The 24,616-nt window shown below is 42.3% G+C and overlaps 1 protein-coding gene across 1 annotated transcript in view; it reads right to left on the bottom strand.

Annotated features, from left to right (window-relative positions):
• Positions 1 to 14,174, bottom strand: part of CDH6 (cadherin 6) — a 108,011-nt gene extending 93,837 nt beyond the window's left edge. The window contains exon 1 of the mRNA XM_055800628.1: positions 13,996 to 14,174. The gene's annotated coding sequence lies outside the window, so the exon portion shown is untranslated. The remainder of the gene's footprint in view (positions 1 to 13,995) is intronic.
• Between the last annotated feature and the right edge of the window lie 10,442 nt (positions 14,175 to 24,616).

The following is a 24,616-nucleotide window of genomic DNA, read 5'->3' as shown; positions in this document are numbered from 1 at the left end:
GTTATCTTTGCTGCAGAAAGCAACTTGCGATTACCATAAAATACCTATTGACCAAGGCTGAACAGCTTATATATAACTAGGCGCTAGTTAGTGCATAGTTCAAACTGTGCAGTTACAGAATAGGATAAAATGAAAAACAAAGCAAAGAAGAGGCCATGTTCCTGGCAACGGTCCTACCCACAAATACAGTGGAACTGTGGAAATATGTGTGACACCGAGGGCAGAATTTATCCTGAAGACCACTGAAGGCACATATCACTGTCTCCAGGGACCTCCAGGAGCTCCCAGCAAACGTTCTGTACCTCACTTTTTATTCCCTAGTTCTTTCTCTTACTTTCTTCAAAGAATTGTGATATCCTTATGTTAGACCTAATACCTTGTTGTTCCTCCACATAAGATATTGTGTGCTACGGACAGACCTACATGGTTGATTTTTTTTTTTTTTTTTCATTTCTGATTTATTTAAGGAAACCCAGAAGCCATAATTGTGATTGCAATTTACATTGACCATACCTGAAAATCTTGTACACAGAAGACTAGAATCATTCCAGTGGCAGCACAATGAATCAGAATACAGTAGGCATTCAGCTATTTTTTTTTTTAATAGGTGTGCTTTAATTGGACAAAAGCATAGCTGACATGTTTAACTTACATATCTATTACAGGGTAGAAGTCAGTTAATCACTCTCTTCTAATATGATTTCCTGCGAAGTTAGCCACATTTTGGTTAAATAATCCTGCAGTCAAGACTGATTTCTCTGAACACACTTGCCAGCTGGGACTCTATTAGGTTAGAGCCCCATTTCATGCAATTAGGACCTATGGGCACTAATTTAATACAAATAAATAACAATATGTTGCTGTAGAATAGTTTCAATAAATAATTCATCACACAGATTAAGTATGAACTATTTGCTTACACTGTTGTTTGCTGTGTCACTGGCCACAGAAGTCCCATGATATCATTCCTGCTCTCTGGCTACATGGCTGAGGATTTTTTAATGGGGAAGGGAGAAGAAAGCGGGGGGAGCTGACTGCTCTCAGTTCCTGGGCAAGCCCACTGTTGATAATTTATTCATGCATTTTCTTCTGCTCGCTTGGTCCAGTTTTTCAGCTCATGCTTACCATTACAGCTCCCTGGAAGTCAATGGAATAATACTAATTTGTCCTCTTTTGGCTGAGAATGTGACGAGATAAAATTTCAGTCTGAACTGAAGAATAAGTTAGAAACCTTGAAATGTTGCTAATCCCAAATCTATAGGCCTTATTCCTCGCAGGTACTGCTCAGTCCCTGATTCATCACGATCTTTTGAGCATTTTCTTAAATCCCACTGACAGTAATGGCCCACAGGCACATGAATGCAAGTGCCACAAGAAAATATTCTGATCGCAGTTCTCAGAGTACTTCTAACAGCAGATCCTTGAAATATGAATGCAGCCCTAAAACTAAAATTGAGTTTATCACGTCCTGAAAAGCTAGGAAGATGAGCCTTCCTCTGAATATGTTAATGTTTGGTTTTGCTTTGAAGAACCAGCAGCGTTCAGATTATGGCTCTAGTATTTTAAAACTTAAAGCCCTTGAGTCCAAGACAAAAACTAAGCTATTGATTAAAAGAAAAGCCATGGAGATGTTGAGAGTTCAAATAAAGCACTGAAGATGCTTAAATATCAGCATTTCTTTTGAGCCTTTTACTGTCTTACTGACTAGAGAAGCTCAAGAAGACAAACAGCATCTCCCTTGCTGCGAGCCAGTGGAGCTCATAGCCCCTAACTGACAATCTCTTCCCTTATCTCTACAGGCTATGACCACCACATCCAGCCCTTGGTGAAATGAGTGTTAAATCCACTGAAGAGTATCAGAAATGGAAATACACACGGGGAAAAAAAAGAAAATATGGTTTACACTTCTCTAAAGCTGTTGAATTTGGAGAAGACAAAGTCAAGGAGGGGCATTAGGTCAATTTGAAAATTGGTAACAGAACAGACCACTGTTATTATTTTACATTTAAATGTAAAAAAAATATTAACAAAAATAAAAAATAGCTTTGCCAGAAGTGAGTTAAATTCCACTCTGTTCCACTAATTTCCATGTCTTTGGCCTGGTGTTATACTCAGAAAAGTGAGCAAAGTTAGGCCAGCAGATCTGCTGTTATCTACTCCCCACCCCCTTGCCACCTGGTAGCACTCTCCTTCCTGGGCTGCCTCTGCAATAGCGAAAAAGCAACAACTCCCGCTGTTGCTTCCTAGAATATAGCAGCAGGATCAACCCCCTGCCTCCTCTCCTACTAGAGACTGCCCAGCAGTAACCTAATAAGCAGGGCTGGGAGACTTATAGAAAAGCATCACTGATACATAGATGTGACTACTTGTACAAAGTAAATGTCAAAAAGGAAAATTCCTCTCTGGGAAGGTACATCAGGCAAGCCCTGGTCATGTACATTTCGATTTCATTTTCTAAAGTAATGTTAGCTGCACAGCCTTCGGTTCCTGGACCTGCAGATCTCAGCCTGACTCTGCCAAGTGCTGATCACCATCCATCCCAATGGACTTCAGGGACAGTGAAAAGCAACTGAGCCCTGCAAGAGACAAAAGCCATCGTTTTGCAGGATCAAGCCCACTGCATGACACAAGAGGCCAGTTTTCCCTCTGACGCATGCAAGGGGACGAGGTACTAAAACATCAGTACAACAAACTGGTGCCTGCAATGTTCACATAAGCAATGTTTCAGAGCCAGCAACAGTAATAATAAAAAGAATAGACAATGAAAATATAAACCTGGGTATGGTTTCTCTTAGATGCAAATTAAGATTTAAATATAAAAATGATAAGCTGCTGCTAATCCTTCTTAGGAAGTCATAAATTGTTAATCAGACCTTAGGCGGTGTTGTTTAATACCAACTTTAATAAAATAGCTGCCTGAAGCAGAAAGACAGTTGGGATCCTGACTCTAAAACTTTGGTAGCCTCATCCACATTTTTGTAGCCTGAGGCTCTTACACTACCATTGATACCAACTCCTTTGAAATATGCTCATTTTTTAGGCTGCTAAATTATTAAACACCTTATTAGTAGAAAGATTAGATGTGAGAAAAGTCATCTCTGTATGACGGGAAATGGATTGGAAGAGGAAGGAAAAGTTGAGGGAATATTTACATAAAAGATACAGCTCTGTTGTTGATATACAGAGGTAATCCATAATCCATAATTCATTTAAGAAATGAACCCATCAAATTACATCACAATGCATGACAAATTGCTACTGTTGAGCTTTCCTATAATAAATTACATAGAATCCTTCCTGTCAAGAGCAAAACTTGTTTGAGGCTAAGAAAGCAATGTCACTATAAGGTTATTTTCCCTGTTGTTCTACAGCATTTGTCTATCAGACACAATGTCCCACATTTCCATCATATACTTTGATGTGGGATAGCAAAAGCTCCCTTGTATGGGGTAACCACAAAGTCTTCCAAATTAAAACTGCTTTGAAAATTGCAAGAAAAGGGGAAAGGAAGAAAAACGAGAAATGTTTCTTCTTTATTACTCCTTAATAATATTTATCAGTCAGGTGAGCAGATCTGTAGACTAAAAAAAATAAGAAGCAGTCATTTCCTAAAGTGCAACACCTTTCCACTCTATGTCCAGAGCAGCTTGTTAGCATGCTAATTGTTAGTTTAATATGCAATACAGAGCACACTTACTACTTTGAAGTGCTTATTCATGATGTCATGGATATTACTGTATATTTCTTAATTACACAACAGGACAATCTTTCCCCTCTTCAACCTACAGTTTCTGCTGCTCTGATTGGTTTCTGTAACTAGCCAGAATAATCATTTTGCCACACAGAAGCAGATAAGGAAAAAAAAAGTAAACAATTTTAAAAGCCATTTTAATTTAATAACAAATTGGGAGCTGTACTTTGTGTTAAATTAGCACTGCAAGCCTCATATCAATTCAAGGCAAGGCTCCTTGTTCGTTACTGCTTAATTAATCAGTCCTGTTTCCATCTAAATGAAAAGTTTTCTCTCTCTCCCCTATCATCTCTAATATCTCATTTCAGGCAGCACATCAAGTTAATCTTGCTTACATTAGCAACTTATTTCTAATGGCTCAGCTCAGTTATTTACAATAATTCATCTATCCCAGCTTGCAGCTGAATCTTACTTGGTCTCTTTGCTCTGTTCGGGCAGTTGGAGTCAAGGGTGAAACAGCAAGTGCAAAGCAAGCTCATCCAGCCCTGTGCCGCACCCTGTGAGGACAAAGACCTACTTCCAACACACTGATGTCTACTGAACTTTTGGCTTCCTGGCATATCTTGTCTTCCCAGAGGCAACATTGTGCTTAGGGACATAGTTTAGTGTTGGACTTGGCAGTGTTAGATTAACAGTTGGACTCAATCTTAAAGGTCTTTTCCAACCTTAGATGATTCTATGATTCTAACATCCACAAAGCTAGGCAAAGGATTGTTACCCTATGAAACAACAGATGAAAATGAAACAGTTCAATGGAAGAAGACAAGTGTGTAAGGGAAGGAGACCATAGGAAGTTGTATGATGCCTGAAAACATAGAATCACAGAATGGTTTGGGTTGGAAGGGACCTTAAAGATCATCTAGTTCCAACCCCCCTGCCATGGGCAGGGACACCTTCCACTAGACCAGGCTGCTCAAAGCCCCATCCAGCCTGGCTCTGAACACTTCCAGGGATGGGGCAGCCACAGCTTCTCTGGGCAGCCTGCTCCAGTGGCTCACCTCCCTCACAGTAAAGAATTTCTTCCTAATACCTGATCTAAATCTTCCCTCTTTTAGTTTAAAACCATTAGCCTTTGTCCCATCGCTACAGGCCCTACCAAAAAGTCTGTCCCCACCTTTCTCATAAGCCCCCTTTAGGTCCTCATTACCCTTTATACAGCACATCCCATAAATAAAGCTGGGATAACCATGAGTCCCACACTGCATTCAGTAGTGTATATTAAATATATATATATACATAAGCCTTCAGCCACGTTATCTTTGAAGGAAGTTAAGAACGGGACTTGAAGCACCAGCTGGCTTATTATCTCCTATTTGTGCTCACCCCACCATTCCTAGAGCTGGAAACTGCTGCCACTGCCATAATCTAGTACTTTCTTTCATGTAGTAGCCAAGCACACTAAGTTTGGGACTTAACAAAAGACCTCTGGTCATTTCGATTGCACCAACCTGGCCCCAGTCAAACACTTACTGAAGCAGTGATTACTGGTAGCTATCTAGTCTATGTGCTCACCTTTGCTAAGTTCACCCAGAACTAAGTGTTCTGGCTGCCTCCTGAGGCTGGGATGCCTGCCCATGTCAGGATGACTGTTGCTAACCTCCTCCCTGCCAGCACCACTGCTCCAGCAGTTCCACCCCACAGTGACCCACAGCCTCTGAGATGTAATAGATACTTGCTCAGGTCAGGGCTCGAAACTAAATCTGCACCTGAGGTGCCTGCATCACAGGAAGGCTGGCTTTAATGCCAGTTTGACCAAATATAAATACCTCTGTAATAAACACAAAGTATATGTAATATTAAATGAGCAATTCCAAGAGGACAAAACCTGTTTGTTCCTGAGTAACCCCAGTACTTACTTCTGCATCCAGGATTCAGGATGGTATTGCAACAGGAAACAAGGATGTACAGTGTATTTTAACCTCCTAGATTTGTGGCAACCAGCTTCTGACCTCTCATTTGCCAGCCTGGTTGAAATTACAACCTGCTGCTAAGGAAAACTGTCATACCTTAAAGTAACTGTGGTATCAAGTATCTTTGAGTCATCTGACAAATGAAATACAGTAGATTAATGAGGAGCTGCTTCAGAAATCCCGCAAAAGGCACCCTAACATGTTACAATATGTTAATACATTTAATTTAATAACAATATAAATTCTGTACTGAGAAAAGTGGCAGCCTGTTTTTGTGTTGTTTTGTTGGGTTTTTTCCAAGAAGAAGAGAAATCCTTTCTGCAAATCAGAGTGCACATTTCTGTTTCTGATGGGAAACGCTGCACTGAAAAGCACTGAATTTCAAAGCTGCTTGAGATTAGATTGTCTGCAGAATTGTGCTGATGGCTGTAAATATTAATAACTAAGATACACTGGGCCAGCTTTTTCCCTCAGATGCTTATGCACTGCTTCCTCTTAAGTGCAGATGACCTGAAGACACAGGCACCAGAAGGAAGAATCTGAGCTAAGAACTGGCTTTAGAGATTTAATGCACAGCGACACTCGCACAAAGGAAAGATGCTCCTGCTATATTCCAGCAGACCCAGCCAGCCAGTGACAATCTCAGTCCAGTCCTCTGCATCCCCACTGCAACTGTCCCCAGCTGCTAATGGGAGCAGGACAGCAGAGAATCCACTTCCATGCTGTGTAAATGAGCTAGGGGCTTCAGTGGGAAATGATGATTATTCCTTTTTTTCATTCCCACTTTTCCTAGTCTACTATTTAGGGAGACCAAGTATACAAATTTTTGGAGGTCATAGTTTGGTCACCATGGAAATAATTGCAAAGTTGTAAACCATTACAAGATCCTGACATCTTGATCCAGGAAGGCACTTAAGTATTCAAACAGTCTTGTGCAGTTTATTGGTATATTTAAAAGTAAACTGCTCTGGGACCAGGTACGATAAGGCAGAGAGAGAGAAGAACACTGCTTTGTTTATAGCAGAAATAACTTGGTAATTTATCAGCAGTGAGAAGGGAAATACCATAGCAGGGCATTCATATTATTTAAACTTAAATGGAGTTTAGATGAAATACAGAGTTTTATAAAACTGGTTGGCACACCACGAATTGCTTAAAGGGATGTGGCTGGTGGACTTAAAAGTTGTTTCTGCATCTTTTTCCCTTTCAGCAGTGACAGCTAAATTGAGTACCAATTTCACAAAAGGAATTTGCTCCCTGAAAGGGATTCTAACTCTATATATTCCTGCTCTGTGATCTGCCAGAGCACTCTTCGCACTGAAAATGAGGAAACAGGCCCTCTTGAATTCTTGTAGTGGCCATCAGTTTGTGAGGCCAGTTCCAAAAGCATTAGGGCACAGTAGGTGGCACGCAGCTCAGAACCTGGTACTACTTGGATCTAAGCCTGTCATATAACTTGTAAATTTAATAAGTCTTTTTAATGTGTCTTTTTCTACTCTCTCTGTTTATTTATACCAGGATCAATACCCATTGCAGGGGTATTGGTGTAAGTCATGTTCTCATTCAAGAAACAAAACAGTGGTGCTTTGAAATTAATTCATACAGGAATGGACGAGAACAAGAGCGTGGTGTGACCTCTGGCTGCCCTAAATGATGGGCAGCAGCGTGAAGAAAAGGCAGCCTTTTATGAGACTTTTTTTTATCCCCTTCTCTCCCACAGGCGTAAGTAGGTGGGAATGGACATGGCAGGGAATGGTAAGGAACCTCTTTGGGCAGTCCAACTGGGCCAATGCAGAGAGGAAGGTCATTGCCACCTTGCTTGGGGACAGCTCAGATTCCTTTCTCCTGGGAATAAGATATTCAGTCTTGTCCCAGATGGCTCCGGAGCTACCCAGCCTCCCCGTTCCCCTCCATGCAGAATGTGGCTCAACAAACAAGCAAAAAGCATCCAGAAAATCCTTTGGGCAAAGAGTGTCAAAGTGACTGCAAGAAGTCCTTGAGAAAAATAATTGGCTTGCTTTTGGATGAAAAAAGAGACCCAAATCTGATTTTTTTTCCCCCATCCGTTCTTTGATCAGCTCCAACAACACAAGTGAGCAGCGGAGAGGCAGGAGGGTTGACTGCAAGCTGTACTTGCTGTAAGATCCTGGTTCAGCATCCCTGCTGTGCTACGGCCTCCTTGTGTGACCTTGGGCAAGTCACTCACCTCCGTTGTGATTCGCTTCCCCCTGCTGTAAAACAAGGCCAATTATACAGGCCAGTCTCACAGGGGGGGATGCGGTGAAGACATATTTTTTAGACATTGTGGAATACTTGAACAGCTTTTGAGTGAAGGTCTCATGTCAATCAGCTATGCCTTGTTCCTTACTTGAAGCAGGGCTCCCAAATGTCCACAGTGCACCTCACTCACAATGATAGTGGGGGGTTTTTTGTGGGGTTTTGTGTGGTTGTATTTTTTTTTTTTTTGCAGGATACTATAAGCTATTTCATTTTCTTTTTGTCCATGAAGATGCTTTTGTCAAATAATGATTGCCAAACTAATGACACCCTAAAGTTACAAACTACCAGGTACTCAAAGAGAATCAATTCAGCGAGGAGACAGATTTCACCTGAATGCTTAGGGCAAAACTAGAAGCAACCGTGCTTTTAATTATTCTTGTTAATGTGTGGGAACTGGGGGAAATGAGGGAGGAGGACACATGGATATCCTTCACCCAAGGGAAAGCCCTCTCACTTAGAGAACGCCAGTACAGAGGCTGTCCCCCATGCTGCACGGTGTCGGTGCCCCAGCTGGGACCCACAGGCACACGTGGTTCTCTCACCACCCCGCTGCCTCACACACGGGACAGGTCTGTATGCCATGACCTCCAAGAACACAAAGAGGAGTTACCGTCAGAGGCAAGTATTTCCTTTGAGTTTGGCTTTACCCTTCACACCAAAGCGGAGCTACACACTAATGATCGTGTTGATTAAGCAGCCTTTGTGCTTATAGGAGCTATTAACTGACAACTGAAATGCAGCAGTTAGGGAGCAGGCCCTCACACCCAGGCAAGCATGCACCTGCAGTACCTGGGGAAACCCAACTAGTGCTTCATTTCTGTGCTAATTTTCAATTCCTGCGGACCCTTCTCCCAGGTCCTCCTGCCCTGGCTCTGTGATTAGATGAGAAACTGGGAATGCTGGAAGGATACACTACCTATTATCTCGCAGGCAGCTGTAAACATTACAGCAAGATAATGGAATTAGTTTAGCTGAGAGGAATTAAGGTACCCAGATAGTACAGGGCCGATCTCATTCATAAAGTGCTCTCTTCTGTGGGAAGAGCTGAGGGGTTATGACGGGTATTTATGTTGCAAACCAAATCTAATAGTCACATTCTGGCTAGAACTAAGCACTTTCTGACTATATATAAATACATATGTATATCCTGACAAGAAATGCTAATTAATCCATAAAGCATTTGCCCGCAATGCCAGAATAAAGCCATTATTGAACAGGTTACTTAAAACATAGCAAGGTTGGCACTGTTCCTGAATGTGACCAGATGGAAATGTATATGCTCTTTTGTCTGTGTGCCTGGCAAAGAGAAAAGAGCATGGAGAGGGTGTCTTGTGGCTGGGTGTGAAGAAAGACAATGTGGTATCAGTGTAATCTTGGATGTTTCAGCACAGTTCTATTAAGTGCTCTGGCATTGTCACAGTTAAGCAATCACTTCTTCTCTTAAAACTCCTTTTCAGAGGTCCAACACCATAACTCATGAAGGACACCATGCCAGACGTGCCTTTTCCATCCTGGCAGGGCTCGCAGGCTCCCCTCACCAGAAAGACGCAGTTATCCTTCCTCATCAGCATTGCTCATCGCCACTGCTAAGGGGGTTGCAGCTGCAGGAAAAACTGTCTTTTCTGCTTTGCTTTGAAAGGAAAATACTCGAGGAGTGAGCAGCTCCACAAGACTGGTTGTGTCAATCAGTAACATTAATTCACAGCACTCTAAACAGTCCTGAACTACAGTTATCCTACTTTCTTCAGTTGGCAACCTGCCACACCTTAAGTACAGGAGATGGTCACGGGTGCAAGGAGGGATAATGCTGCCTGAAATGGGGAGGGAAAGCCGCTGATGGGTGATCAGGGTTAGGACACACAGCAGTGCCCTGGAGAAGCTTAGGAACCCAAGGCTGGATGGACTCCCAACAGATACAGCCAATCACTGAGGAAGAATGAGAGAAAAGCTCTTCGGCTGAGATTTACAGCAAGAAAAACCCAAATGGATGTGAAAAGAAGTAGTCAAAGTTTAAAAATGCTTTTATCCAGGACTTTCTGCACCTAGTTCCACTGCAGTGTCGCTCACAACACAGAGCGAATGACTTTTTTCTGCTGATATTTTGCATTAATTATGCATCCTGCAAGAGTGTTTTTAAAGCTCAGACAGGGACTAATAATCTCCCCGGTACCTTTTGTTAGGCAATACAGATAACAGCTGGGTTTAATCACTCTAAACATTCCCTCAACATCTCATCTCTCCCCATCCCAAATGAAACAAGGCAGGATGTTGTAACATCTCCCTCCTCACAGAGCCCAGTTTCTCCAGTCTCCTTGGAAAGAGCTGCCATGACTAAGCAAGCACCATGAGCAAACCAGCTAGCACTGGATTTTTATTTCAGCCAGACCACATTTAAACTTGAGAACTGTGTTTATACTGCGAAAGTTAAATCCTGCATAGAGTCAGCAGAAGAGATTTAGTTCAGTGGCACACAAAGCTGTTCACTTCATGGGCAGGACAGGGGATTCACTTTAAAGGTTTATGTTGAAAAGGTCCTAAATTTGGCCCCATATGGCAGTCAGGATAATCACAACTAAGTTTATCAGTCCTGTTTCTGAGAGTTGTGAACCCGAGTAATTATTCGGAAAAAAGAAGCAAACCCCAAACAATGCAAAGCCTTGGAAAAAATGGGAAGTTACTGCAGCTAACCAGGTCTTTAAGGGGTTAATGAAGAAGTCTCCCTAACAACCAGCTTCCAAGGTACAGCCCCTCTAATGGCATTTCCCACATGCTTATGATAATCAAAAGATACTGAAAACCGACTCTACTTTATTCTGGTATAATTGCAGCTGAGCCACTAGAGGAACTGCAACCATTACGCAAGATGAGGCACCATCACAGTGGGGCCTGCTGTTTCCAACGGAGTCTACCCACTTGTTTTTATAGATTTCAGCTACCTTTCATTTTAGTAATTAGCCACCATTTCCAAGGAGATCCATAAGCAATTTCCTGCCCATCTTGAGCCATAATGCTACAAGATTGCACTAGAAAGGGAAGGTAGTTTAAAAGAAGTCAACAAAGGGCAGACAGCATGCTAAAAAGTTCAGTTAAGCAAGAGATGGAGACCACCATTTCATGTACTAACAGATAAATCTCGTTGCCCTCTAGATGTGCTTGACCACTACATAGCACACAGGCATCCACTGGAAACCCCAATACCGATTCCTTCCAAACCCCAAAACACTGTAGGATTCTATTAACATGCAGCAGATTGGTGTGCTGAAACCTTCAGTCAAAGAAAAAATGACGTAGCAGACCCGAGGGGATAGTGTAGTGGAGAGAGGATCCTGGCCCAAGGAAACCAGTGTGCCCTTGGGTAGAGGATTGCTCGTAGAGAGAAGATGCTCTGGCAGGATCTCAGCTGGTGAGAGCACAGGCATATTCACAACTTCTATCAAGTTTGCATTAGTTTTGACATCTTCAGCAGAAAGGAGGGGAAAAAAAAACCCCACAACATTTAATGTGTGTGTTTTGCTTTCAAGGAAGTCTCTCAACTAAATATTATTGAAACAGCAGATGGCAAAATGCAAACTTTATGAAAGGGAAGGCTGCCATGAACGGCAGGTTACTGTTTGCATGGGAGAGCTGTACAAAGCAGGGAGGGAGGGAGGGAAGGATTAGAAGTTAAGACGCATATTCCTAGCTGAACAACTTGGTTTGAAAATTATGACCATGTCTATAAATGTAATCTTTGGAGTGCGGGCATGGAGGTATGCAAGAACTGGTGTGAAAACTAAAATACCTAGAGGGACTATTAATTCCCTATGGGGACCCCAGTTCCTTAAATGGCTGCAAAGGATAATTGCAGAGGACTACAACAGGACTGAATCAATGCCATTTCCCCTGGGGGAAAAAAAAAAAAAAATATGTATTGCTGCCTCTGATTACGTTATTCTGAAAAGACTGGCTGCTTTCCCCCTCCCTCCCCCAGCTCAAAAGTCAACTGCAAGCCACTAGAAATATGTCCAGAAAGATTATGGTGCAGCTGAAAGCCAGAAGCATATGAGATTATATATTTACTGGTGCTGTGTCAGATAACATCTGAGGAGAGGAAAAAGGGATTCAGCCCTGCAGTCTTTATTAGCATGTTTGGGCTGTTTAAAGGAGCTATCCAATTGTGTCATTGCTGCCAGGCCTTTAAAACTGTATATATCCATGATAAAGAAATCTACTTGATCTTGATCATAAGCCTCCAAGCCCTCCCCGACTCTCCTGTGACATGCAAACTTACTGTCTTTAAACAGGAATTAGAAAAAAAGAAATGAATAGGGATGCACCATTACCCATAGCATTATATTGCTCAGGAACAGATGTTAATCAATTTTATAGAATGCTTTAAGTAATATGCAAGCACTTTTGCACAGAACTGACTGCATAACAGAGATTTCAGCCCAGCAAATACATGAGATAAGCCATTATCTTGACTGGGAGAGTTATGTTTATTTTGATTAAAACCAAAGAGGTCTGCATGTTCAAGCAATTTTATTCCCTTGGAATTATGTTGTTTTCAGGGTGCTATTACATATGGTCCTATGAAAAAAGGGAACAGAAATAACCTTGCTCTTGTTTGTAGTGTTCTCCTTGCGCATATGTTCATGCACACAGCTCATGAAGTACACATGTAGGATGCATGTACCATGTAGGATGTATGTACCATCATCGCAGATTCCTGAACAGAAACAACTGTATTTATTCTCTATTCCAGCTGTACTAGAAAAATCATAAGTTTGGAGAAAGGACTGACCTTACACTCTGTAAGTAATTTTTGCTACACAATCTCCCATGCAGTGCGAACAGAACTTCAAAATCCCACACCATACACAAATACAAGGAAAAATGTGCCCCATCTTCCTGATTTGTATAAAAGTAGCAGCTGTGCCATCGTGCTGGGAGTAATTTCGGTCATTAAAGTTCTTGATCCTTGAATGTCATCAGGAGTTACTTAGGTGACCATCCACTTGCACTTACAAAGTACTGCATTTAACTCTCCGTAAAATATGGATTTTATTGCAGCAGTGACAAGACTTCTTTCCACTGCCACTGACCTCTACTGTTATTGCTTATCTCTTGACTCAACCTTTTGAGTAAGAATACATATATATAGTATACATACTGTGTATTTGATTCCCTGTTTAGGTTTTTGCATTTAGGTGTCATATACACGTGAATATCTAAGTAGTTCAATCTATCTGACATACAAACTATGTTAGCAGCTCCTTAGAAACATTTACAACATAACCGAATTCAGCACTTTCTTTCCGCAATTATCCAACTTCTCTCCTGTAAAACACCTTCACGCCTACCCCCTTTTCTTCCACCACCTCCATCACTCCCCAACCCATTCTTTTATCAAATAAAAGATTTCACATTTGTCAATTCCTGCAGCGTCCCCAGATCTGCCCCCTCTGCCCCCTTTTTCCGCTGAGGAAGCGCCTCATTTCAACTGTGCTCTACATGCAGCTCGGCACTTCGCCTCGGATTTTGCTCATGATCCGAAGGGGTTTGTCCTGTATCCGTTTCACAGCAACTAGGCAGCGTGAAGACCCCGAGACAGATTTTATTACTATTATTTTCTAGTTATTCATCACGCTTCTCCTTTTGTTGTTGTTATTATTATTATTCCCTTCCAAACACACACGACCCTCACCTCGCTCTCTCACCACCTCCCCTCGACCGAAGTGTCTCGCTGGCGGTAACAATTCCCAGGAAAACGCCGCATCCTTTCGCCTGACTGAAAATGACAGCAAACGTGGTCCCCACACGCCCCTGAGCCGGCGGGCACGGCGCGGAGCCGCAGGGGGGGCACCCCGGCGTGGCGGTGGGATGCGGAGCCCTCCGCAAGCCAACTTCGCAAAATAAGTGCTTGCCCCCCTCCCCCTCCCCGCCCCCCCCCTCCCTTAATTAGCATTCCCAGTAAGCCCGGCAAAAAGAAGTTAAAAAAAAAAAGGAAGGAGGCAGGAGCCTGGTGACAGTTGAAACTTGTTCCCAAAGAAGCGCAAAGCCGCATCTCCTTACCGGCACGCAGGGACGGCGGGGCCGAGCCTGGCCCGGGTCGGCGCGGCGGCAGCGCAGCTCCTGCCCCTCGGCCCGCCGCTCAGCCCGCCCGCCGCGCACTGGGGCTCCCGCTCGGGCAGCAGCACTTTTTAACTCCCGCATGCAGCAGCCCGAGCCGAGGGGGCTCTCCAGCTGATTGGTTTCCATTCACTGCTCCTGATTAATAAAAAAAAAAAAAAAAAAAAAAAAGGGGGGGGGGGAAGGGAAGGAGGGGGGAGCCAAACTCCTCCCTCCCTGCTCGCCTCCCCGGCAGGCGCTCACACGCACACTCACACACACCCGGGCACACGCACACGCGCTCCTGGCGCCGGCGCTGCGGCTGCTGGAGCCGCCGGAGCTGCCGCACTGGGGACGGGGAGGTGCGGGGCGGGCGCGGGGCGGGCGCGGAGCGGTGCGGGCTCCGGCGGGCGGGCAGGGATCTGCAAGTGAATGCGGTGGGAGGGCAGAGGGGGAGGGCTGGGCGGCGGAGCCCCCCTTCCCCACGGCGGCCGCGCCGTGCTTGAGGTGGAGAGCAGCCAGCTTCTTCCCAAGCGTTTGGTGGTGATAGTAAAAGCGGGGTGTGTGTGTGTGTGTGGGGGGGTGGTGGTGGTAAAGAGGAGGGAGAGACATGCTCCTCTGGTGAACTGCATGTTTGTGCTGTGCGGCTTTTCTCAGGCTTCTCATCCTCGGAACCCTTTTTTAAGCCCTTCTCTTGACACCAGAGATGCCCGACTGGTCTTTTCCCACACTTCCCGGGAAGTTCCTGGACTTGGTGAATCAAAAAATTCGGTGATTTATTAAAGGAGATGATACTTGGTGGGGATGATCACATGTGGCTGTGGCTGTGTGAATGGGAAGCAGCGGAGGAGGATTTTCCAGGTGCCTGGCCTTGCTCGCCCCCCCCTCCCCCTCCTTCCCAGGGGCTCCCCACTCACGAGGTTATGACTAACCTTAATGCAGAATGAACTGAAATTTCGGCTTTTGCCGTGGGGCTCGTGGAGCCCCTCTGCACACATGCATGTTGTACAGCCCCCTTCCCTAAGTCTAGCCTGAAATAAGGCTTTAGGTGTTTTAATCTCAATATTAAACGGCAGGATGAAAATTGCCTGCCAGTTTATTATTTACCCAAGAGTCCACTCCAATTCAGCTGCGCAGTGTCCCTTTAAGATTCATGGCAAATGTTGCAAGGAGCGAAGCTTTCTACCATTCCTCTCACATCTCCAGTCTTAAGTTTGACCTTTATAATGTATTTTTTTTTCCCACTAGTCAATCTTAAGTGATTCCCCCCACCCCCCCTTTTTCTTGTCTTCCCTTTCTCCTACCCACCTCTCACAATTTCTCGTTGCTGATGCCTTAAGAATGGGTCTGTTCTGGCTCTAAGCCACCTTTGTGTCTGCCTGTTTCTGGACCGTTTCAAGGCTTTTAGTATAATTTAAATACTCTTAGCACCAGAAGTTCAGGTAACAGTCCTGCTGCTTGTTCTGTAATTTCTACAGTACTGCAGCACCACCTCCACAGCATAGCTGTTATCCCTGGAACTGGTACTCAGCGTAGCTTTTATCCCTGAAACTGGTACTGGGCTCCTTAAGGAAGCCTTCAAGTTATTCCCTACAGTCACGGTGTTGACAGAGTACTTCTTCAGCACAACATTGGGCTTTTAAGGACTCTGTATGATACCTGCAAAAGCCAAAGCAGTGTAAAGAGGCTGGATTCTGCTTTCTAAATGTTTGTGAGCTCTGCTTAGGCATATCACCCAGAAAAGCCACTTAGGTACAACTGCTATTGTCCAGCCAGCTTTGTCTTCCCACACAGCTGAGTTTTTCCTGTCTGCAGATCATTCTGATTGCTCTTCCTTGAACTTCTAGTTCCTTATTTTATTTAGTTATTTATTTATATTTTTTTTGGCAATGACAGGTCAGGAGCTCAGTGAGTGTTTGCAGAGCATTCCCACGAGAGCCTTCTGGACACAGTTTATCTCTCCTTTATGACAGACCACATTTGAAGGCTTTCTTTTTCCCTGCCATATTGTATTGTCAATGTCTGATTCACTGCTCACTCTGACCCTGAGGTCTCCTTGGGCATTATTCATTCCTGGATGTGTTGCATTCTGGTTAGCTTTAATAAACTGCTTATTTTTTTCTTTTTTTTTTTTTTTCCCATTAATTCCCTAGACAGGACAAGGTTATTTATGTCCAAGATGGACTTCTATATTTTTGTCAAAAATGAAGAGTTAGTACAGGAACTGTTGTGTTCTCCAAAGCATGTGCATGAGATTTTTATCTTTTCATTAATTATGTGAAATTTTGGTTGATAATTTTATGTGTATAGCTGTATGACAAAAACTTTTTTCTTTTTTGAGCAGCACTGTCAAGATAGTGCTCTTCCTCCTCAACTCTCTTCTGTTGACAGCTATAATGATATTAGAATTCCCAGACTAGATCACGTCATTAGCCCATGAAGTGTCCTGTACCTGACAGTGAAAGGCTCAGCTAAGATTGTGAAAATTAATCAAGATTAGCACTGGTTGAAGTCAGCTTCCCTGTCATGAGGTGGAGAATTTAAGAAGATTCAAAGAAGGACTGAATGTTTATGAGTGTACCTAAGATTAGAAAGGAGATAAAACTTTTTTTTCAGCTCTTGGACCAATCTAATATTTGGAAATCAGGATGAGTACTCCAAGTAAAACACACTGTCTCACACCTGTCTTGTCTGTGGCTGTTGTCTGAAGCAAGTATTCCTGCCCATGGACAGACACAGCACTGAATTAACCAGAACAAAGTTCCAAAGTGGCAACTTCTGGCTCTGTGGAATGCCCAGACCCTGCAGACTGTTACCAAAATGCCCATGAATCTCAGCCACCAGCACAAAACTGAAATACAACGCAAGCTGGGAATATGTGATGGTTTTTTTCTAAGCTATTCAGGAGAAATCCCATTTCCAAGCAGTAGAAGATTCCTATGTGAGATTTAAGGACTAAGAAGAAAAAACTGAAGCTGATGAAAAGTCACCTATGGTTCACTACAAGCTGCAGTATCTATGAAAAAATCTGAAGGTCTCACTTTATAACCTCTCACATGAATCAGGCACTTCAGAGGTTTCCCAGCCCTGCTTATTTTCCAGAAATGTTGAGGGACCTTATTCTGAATTAATAAAGGGGAAACTTCAGTGTAACAATGTCTCTGCACTCTTTTCTGCTTTTGTTTTTTGGGGTTTTTTTGGGGGGTGGGGGGGTGGGGGAGGCAGTGGGGGAGGCTGAGTGCAGGGAGTCAGAAAACATCCCAGAAAAGACTATGACTACAGTTTTGCATCACTGTGGCAGAAGGGAAAAAAATTATATTGAACCTGGTAGGAAATCAGTTGATGCCAAAATTTTTGAGGTAGAGTAAATTATTAACTTGGTGACACATCATTACGGATGCTATGCATGGTCACTATCCAGATCTTTCAAAATCCACAGTTTAACACTTCTGACCTTCTGTAATAATGAATTCCACAGGTGAACTGCATACAGCATGAATGTGTCTTTCCTTCTTTGTTTGCTTTATATTTATAGCCTTTTAATTTCAGTGTCAGTGCTATATTAAGTATCAGGAAAATAATGAGCTCCTGGATAGTTTTAACCATATTTTTCATTTATTATTGCTAATAGAATTATTTTCATTAAAAAAATTGGCTTTCTCAAGCTTGAATGCAATGTCTTCTAAGTTTCTAAACGCTGTCCTGTAGATCTATGTGCAGTGATCAAAGATTAGTCGGGCAATTTTAAGGGGCTGAGATAACATGTCACAATTTACCATTCCTTAAGTGAGGCATGCTTCTCATAGCGCTGAACCTGACCCCTTGTGTTTTCCTAGTCCTAATCAGTTGCAAATACAAAAGAAACAGGTTAGCTCCAACCAATTTCCAGTCTTCTCCTGTCCATACCCCTGGTCTCCTTGACCACTGGAGGAGTGATGGCTTGCCAGATGGATCCCAGTGACTGCATGCAACCCTGCATTGCACATTTGTTCCCCTTCTCTGAATAGTTTTGTTCTTTGTTGATGTTCCTCTTCCAGTGAGGCCCCCAAAATTGGAGAAAGAGGTTATTCCAGCAAATCTGAATGCCTTATTCTAATCTGAGTTTGTTAGATGTTTTAGGCCCTTCTAGAAGCTATGACGAAAAGGAGATGGTTTGATTAGTTGCTTCATACGCCACATGAGGAACTACTCCATTTCTGCCTATTTCATAGAGATTTTAAGGTGAAAGAGATTCCCATTGTGAGGTACAAAAGGACAAAGAAGCAAAATTTGCATCAGAGCTTGCTGATTTCATGGAAACATTATGAAATCTGCCTGGTTTTTCTTAGCTTACTGTCTGAACCTCTCAGCCACCTCCCAATACAGAACCTGGAACTGCAAATTCTTGCAGTCTCATGGCTTCTTGGGTGTTTGAGTTTCTCCATTTCAGTGGTGAAAGTCAGGAAATGAAGGTAATTAGAAAACAGTAATAACATTTTTGGTTTATCCTTGAAATGGTTGCATTTAATCATTAATAGCGTAGCTCCTCTTAATGAACTGGAACATCTGTCTTCTTGCCCTGGTTGAAGACGAGAATTTATTTTTAAATTCAATTTTCCAGTCAACCACTATGTTAGCTATTCCTCTGCTGCTCTGTGTCCCTCTAACTATTCTGAATAGCACCATTTTTCTTTAAGAATTAGTTATTACTTCTGAATTGAATAATCCTGATCATCATGGCCCTCCCCCAGTTTTTCCTCGGCTGCTTGGTCCATGTCTTTTTTTGCCTAGGGATGGCAAAAACAGTCTCATTTTGAGTTAAATACATACTGAAACAGATATTTTCAAAACTGTCATACACCTCTGAATTTTTTTTACCTCTTCTAATTCCTTTGGTCTTGAAATATCACAAGAACAGCTGTTGTCATGTTGCTTCTGGAGCCAGAAATTACAGAATTGTGTTGTGAAAGTAAGAAGCTAAAGGGTGGCAGGTTAAGTTTCACATACATCTAGTTTAGGTATGTTCAGCTGAACTGAACTTTTGCATTTCAGGGTTCACCCCTCACTCATTGCAAACTACAAGGAAACTGCTAGTAAGAAAAATGGTAAGGGGGTCCTTCACCTCTGCATTACCAATATGTCCGATTGATCATTCCTGACAGAAGCATAAAAATGTCAGCATAACAAATAAGACAGGTAAATAGCAGCTAATGCCCTGGGAGTTTCATTACCTCAATAGGTACATGAAGTTATAACCCCTTTCATCAGCACTCCTACAAGCAGATAGCACTTCTAATGGCCATAGAAGAGGCCTGAAAGGACAGAAACATCTTCCATTTGAAACACCATAGAGAACAAACACATCACAACTAAAATGGTCTTTAAAACTAAAAGCTTACATCATTAGGATAAGTCAGGAGCCAGCACACATCTGCACACATGGGATAGAAGCAAATGGAAAATCAGATTCTATCCCTCTAGCTGAATAATCATTACACAATAAAATCAGTTCATGACCAAATTTCACTGTAAGTCATTTGGCTACAGTCAAAATTTTGATAGCTTCCATGTAACTGATAAGAAATGTTATCAGTGATCCTCTGCTGCTGCCGCTGTAGGAGTTGTTAGTCATGGGCACCAGTCAGAATCTGTAGATGTTACTCCTTTCCACATGCAATGCTATTGCTGTAAAATGAGAATGCAATACCATTTTGCTAGCTGTGTCAAAAATTTGGGTCCCTTGGGAATATTTTACAAAATGTGCCTAAATATTTTTCAAGAAACGCTTCATTTTCTGAAAAAAAATCCCTTTAATTAATTGCAGAACCCTCAGAGCTCTTCTATAAGGTTGCATTTGCTATCAAAATGCCCCACTTTAGACATGAAATTAAGATATTACTTAATTGTGTGAAGCTAATGTTCTTACCAGTCCCCTGTCTGTTTTTATCCATCAATTCTCTCTTAAGGCTCGAACCTTCTGTGTAAGTTACCATGGTTTAACCAGTTACTCCTCACTGTCTGAGCCACAGTAACTGTCTGTGTGTACTCTCAGGTGGTAGAGAACACTATGTAATTCGACTTCGTCAATCCCTTTTCACTGTGGACCAGGCTAAAAAGATTTACCTTCCATTTGTTGCTGGCTAAGAGAGCCTATAAGTGTGCAGTAGTAACTTGCTTGTAAGTCTGTCATGGACATACTTTATATTTTAATAACCTCTGGAGAATTGACTGTCTTTTCGGCCTCTGCTTGCACAGCATCTAGTACAATGGGAGGAAAAGTACTAAAAAAGTCATGCGAATACTTAATATATAAAAATCACAGTGTATTTTCCAGCAGTGCATACACACACACACACATCAGCTCACAGACTTCCTGGCCCAGAGGGTTTGTCACCTAAATAGAGCTGTAAGGGAAATGCTGAAAAGGAAAATGAAGAGGTGAAGGGTGTTAAGCTTCACACAGCAGGTTGGTTTAGATCTGGGGATAAAATCCAGACCCGATTCCTACTCCACTAGCTCACACCAGTGTGTTATCCTCCTCTTCACAGTGGCTGCCACGTCTGCTTCCTACCAAAGGTTTCCACCGAGGCATATCTTTCTCATTTCTCAGATAAGTATTGCTAAGAACCACAGGTCACTCCTTCCCCCTGGCTGATTAGCTCCCCTGTCTCAGGATTATGACTTAGTCCAAATCTTCATCTCTCCTGATAATACTACTGATGTATATACCTCTGTGTGTGTGTTAGGTTAGGTCATCTACACAAGGAATAGTAGAACATTTTTGGGTAGTTTTCTAAAACATGATGCTTTGCTTTCCTCCATCTCCTCCACTTTTTGATTCGTATATTCCCAAGTACATTCCTTGCATGGCTGTAATAATCAATGGGGTTACACCAGGTTTGAAGTCTGCAACACACACACTAAGGTTGCAAATGCACATTGCATTTTTCTTAACAAAGCAGGTTAAGGCATTTTCCCCTCCTCTACCCGTGGGCTAGTCTCTCCCACCTCTGCCCCAGCTCACCTCTCTCCAGAGGTTTGTCATTGAAATCATCTGTGGGATGTGCTGTAACCTGGTCACAGAAATTGATGTGTTTAAAAATGACTGTTGCCAAAGTTAGTTTTGTAACTAGGATCATTTGAGTCACGTGTTGTAGTGCTAAATCTGGGGGAATGGTGAACTACTGCATCTCTGTATATGTGCAGGAGAGTGGTGGTTGGGGGAAACTTCTTAAATGGTTATGTCATTGGCAAAAATGTAGTGTCATATTACACGTTAAAAGATACATTCCCTTTTCAGGAGAAATTATATAGCAGTGTAGTGATAAAAATGATGAGAAGTCCCCAGGACATTTGCAGAAGATACTTCTCTAGCTATATACAGAATTTGCAAAGTGAGCTAGAGTTTTGTATTAGCATTTACTTGAGCTAATCAGCAAATCTGCTGCTGCCTTTCTACTTGCCAACTGATACTGTCATCCCAGAGGAAACAAACACCCTTTACACCACAGCTTCGTGGGTTTTCTGTATGCCACTTGCTTTATCTAAGCAATATAACTTGATGTTCCTATGTGCGGCTGAAGGCAAGGGCCTAGCAAAGTACTTGATGAAATTACATGTGGGCTGTTTTATTCTTCCCCACGATATGTCTTATTTTTTTTCTTTCCTTCTTCTTTTTGGAATTCGTCTCATCTGCTTCTTCACAAACTCCTTCATCTGAAGAGTGGAAATTGCAGTTCCTTGTGCCTGGCTTTAAAGCTGCCAGGTGGACTAGTCATTAGAGACCTCTTTGTGATCCTGGTTTTTGGAGTCCAGTGACTAGAACATTTTAATAACTTCCTTGTCCCTACATCTTGTGGATGCTAAAGTTGCGTTACTGTAGGAAAGTGACACATAAGTCTGCAACTTGAGAAGACAGGGGTATTTTGAATTTAAGTGGATGTTTAAATTTCAAATGGGAATGTGATTGCAACTGAAAGGGTAGGAAAGCCTGTGCAGTGGTTGTAAATACATATACTTTTCCTAGGCGGCTACAGCTTTTTTAAAAGTTCCAGCTCATCTGCTTCCATGCTGGTTGCTTGTAAGCCCTCATCCTGATCTTTAAGGGTTACATACATGGTTGCCCAGTCATCCTTCACCCTCTAACCCCCAAGCCCTGGCCCTTTCATGGAACTTGTAGAAACCAGGAGCCAAATTCTTAGCAGAATTTATTATGACTCCCTTCATAAGGAGCTGCACAACTACACGTGTGTGACATTAGCAGCACAGTCCCTAAGGATGCGGCAGCTCACTGAAGGTTGCCATGAATTGCAAAGGAAATACTGAAATTTCATAATGTACCTGGTTACTGAGCCTGGTATTCATTTAATTTGGGGTCTTTTTTCCTTAAATTAAAAGAAACATTTTCTCCGCTGTAAAGGATTTCCAGTCAGAAGTGGCAACCTTTTATTTTGCACTTAATAAGAATAGCCCCCACTAGAAAAGGCCATATTGTCAGGATCTTTTTTGTTTACTTTCTCAATTAGTGGCAAACTGATAGTAATTCACAGGAGAATTAACACACTGGCTTCTGCGCTTCACTGTCTCCTCTTCCTGTAGCTATTTTAGGAGCTGTAATGCTGTGGGATATACCTAGTTCCTGTTAATAGGGACTGTGCTGAAGAGAAGAGAGCTAAATATCCTCTACTTGCTCCCCCTAATCTCTTGTTCAGTGGGCCCTCTAGCAGGGTGGGAAACATTTCAGCAGGAATTTGAGTGCATCAAGTGGGCTTTTGTGAGAAAAGACTGTCTTGATGTTGAATAGAAATAAGTACAGTAACAAGCACCGGTGATAAAACCGGGGAAGACAGTAACTGCTTTGGGATTCCTGTTGGAAGTGTTAGTTTATTGACCTAGGTTGTAGCTCTGCAAGTTAATTAGAAACAGACAGAACTTTGGGCAACTGAGTAGTCCCCCCAAGGCTCCAATGACTATAACATCTTCATTGAATCAGAGCTTGAGGTGATATGGGGATTAGCACTGCAGAAGCCTCCTGGTGGACTATGAAGAGTTAAAAAATCCTGTTTACGTGTGAAGAAATATTTCCTGAACCCACAGGCTTTTTTCACACTTGAAATACTATATAGCCCATTTGAATATTTTTGTAGTGCTTACCATTAGTATCTCTCACACAGTTTACATTACTTTGACTTATGGAGGTCCCACTGTGGAGGATTGGGAAAAACTAAAGTTCTGTATTAGTAAGCCCATGACAGAAAAAGAGGCAATTATCTCTTACTTTAAAAGATCCAAAGTGTAATTCTTGTAATTAATTCCTACAAGGTTCAGAGAATCTAGGCTGTATTTGGTTTGTGGTAGATAGTTACATTCTCTTTGGATCAGCTATATATTTATATATAAGAACAGTGATTTCGATAACAATCTCCTATTTAAACTTGCAAATCAAATAGACCCTATGGGGCATCTGATGTAAATTAGTGAACTGTTGTTAGAGGTCCAGCTGAGTATCTGATGCTGTGGATAAAAATAGGTTTCTTGGCATGTCTTTGACTCCAAAAAAAAAAAAAAAAGTTTATGAGGCTCTTTCTTGCTAGAATTAATTCCCTTTTCTATTTTCTCCCATATGATTAGTTACACATTAGCTAAACACCACAGTAGGGAAAATACCCAACAACTATTTGCTGACATAAACCCAGCCTACTATAACACACACCTGATAGGAACATAACCCATAGGAGCTGCTGGGGTGGGGCCTTAGGAAAAAACGATAATTTATAATTGGCCACTGTTCATCTGACAAAAAAAGAGATAAATTCTGAGTTCAAAAGGGACTTCAAAATGTGAACCTGTCAGATCCTGCGCATTGTATTTGCTTTGGATAGTGCATTAGCATCTCTAGCAAAGCTTATGCTTTTTTGAGGGATGGAGGTCCTACTGTGTAGGGCTGGGGGAAAAAGAAATAAAGTTCTGTATTAGTAAGCATGTGACTGGAAAAAAAGGCAATTATCTCTTTCTTTGAGAGCTACAAAGTACAGCGGTGGTAGCTGCTGACAAGAGTAAACTAAATGTGCACAGCTTAAAGGCAAACTGAGGACATGCAGATGAAAAGTTCAGCCCTCTCTTACTTCCCCCCTCCTTTCTTTACCCACCCTTGTGATCTCTGCTACAGTTTGAGAGAAAATCTGGGGCACTTGTTTCTTTTATTTCTTCCAGAATGTTATTTTATCTTCATTTTTGGTAGAGCGGTAATGATATCCAGTGGCTGCTTAGATGAATCACTGATAGATATTCCTTAGGGATGTTCCAGAAAAATGCATCCCCAGCCAGGACTTATTTCCTAAGTCACAGCATGAATTTGAAACCTATACAGTCTGCCAACAGTAATCAGCTCCTGTCACTGGTCAAGTTTCCATTATTTTTTTCCCTGGCACTCTTCTTCAACCCTTCTATTTTCTCCACCTCCACCAGCAATTAAAGGCTGCAATGAATCTCTTATGTGCATAAGGAGGTGAGAAAGCACACAGGATCCTTTCTTATCTTTGCATTTTATCTCTAGAAAATTACATTTTTTTTTTCTCCTTTTTGCACTCACTAGCTTATGCTGGCT

Source organism: Falco peregrinus, chromosome 3 (assembly GCF_023634155.1).
Source record: "Falco peregrinus isolate bFalPer1 chromosome 3, bFalPer1.pri, whole genome shotgun sequence".
NCBI classification, from domain to species: Eukaryota; Metazoa; Chordata; class Aves; order Falconiformes; family Falconidae; genus Falco; species Falco peregrinus.
Note: the sequence above shows the minus strand (reverse complement) of the source record. Positions and strands in the feature narration are given on the sequence as shown.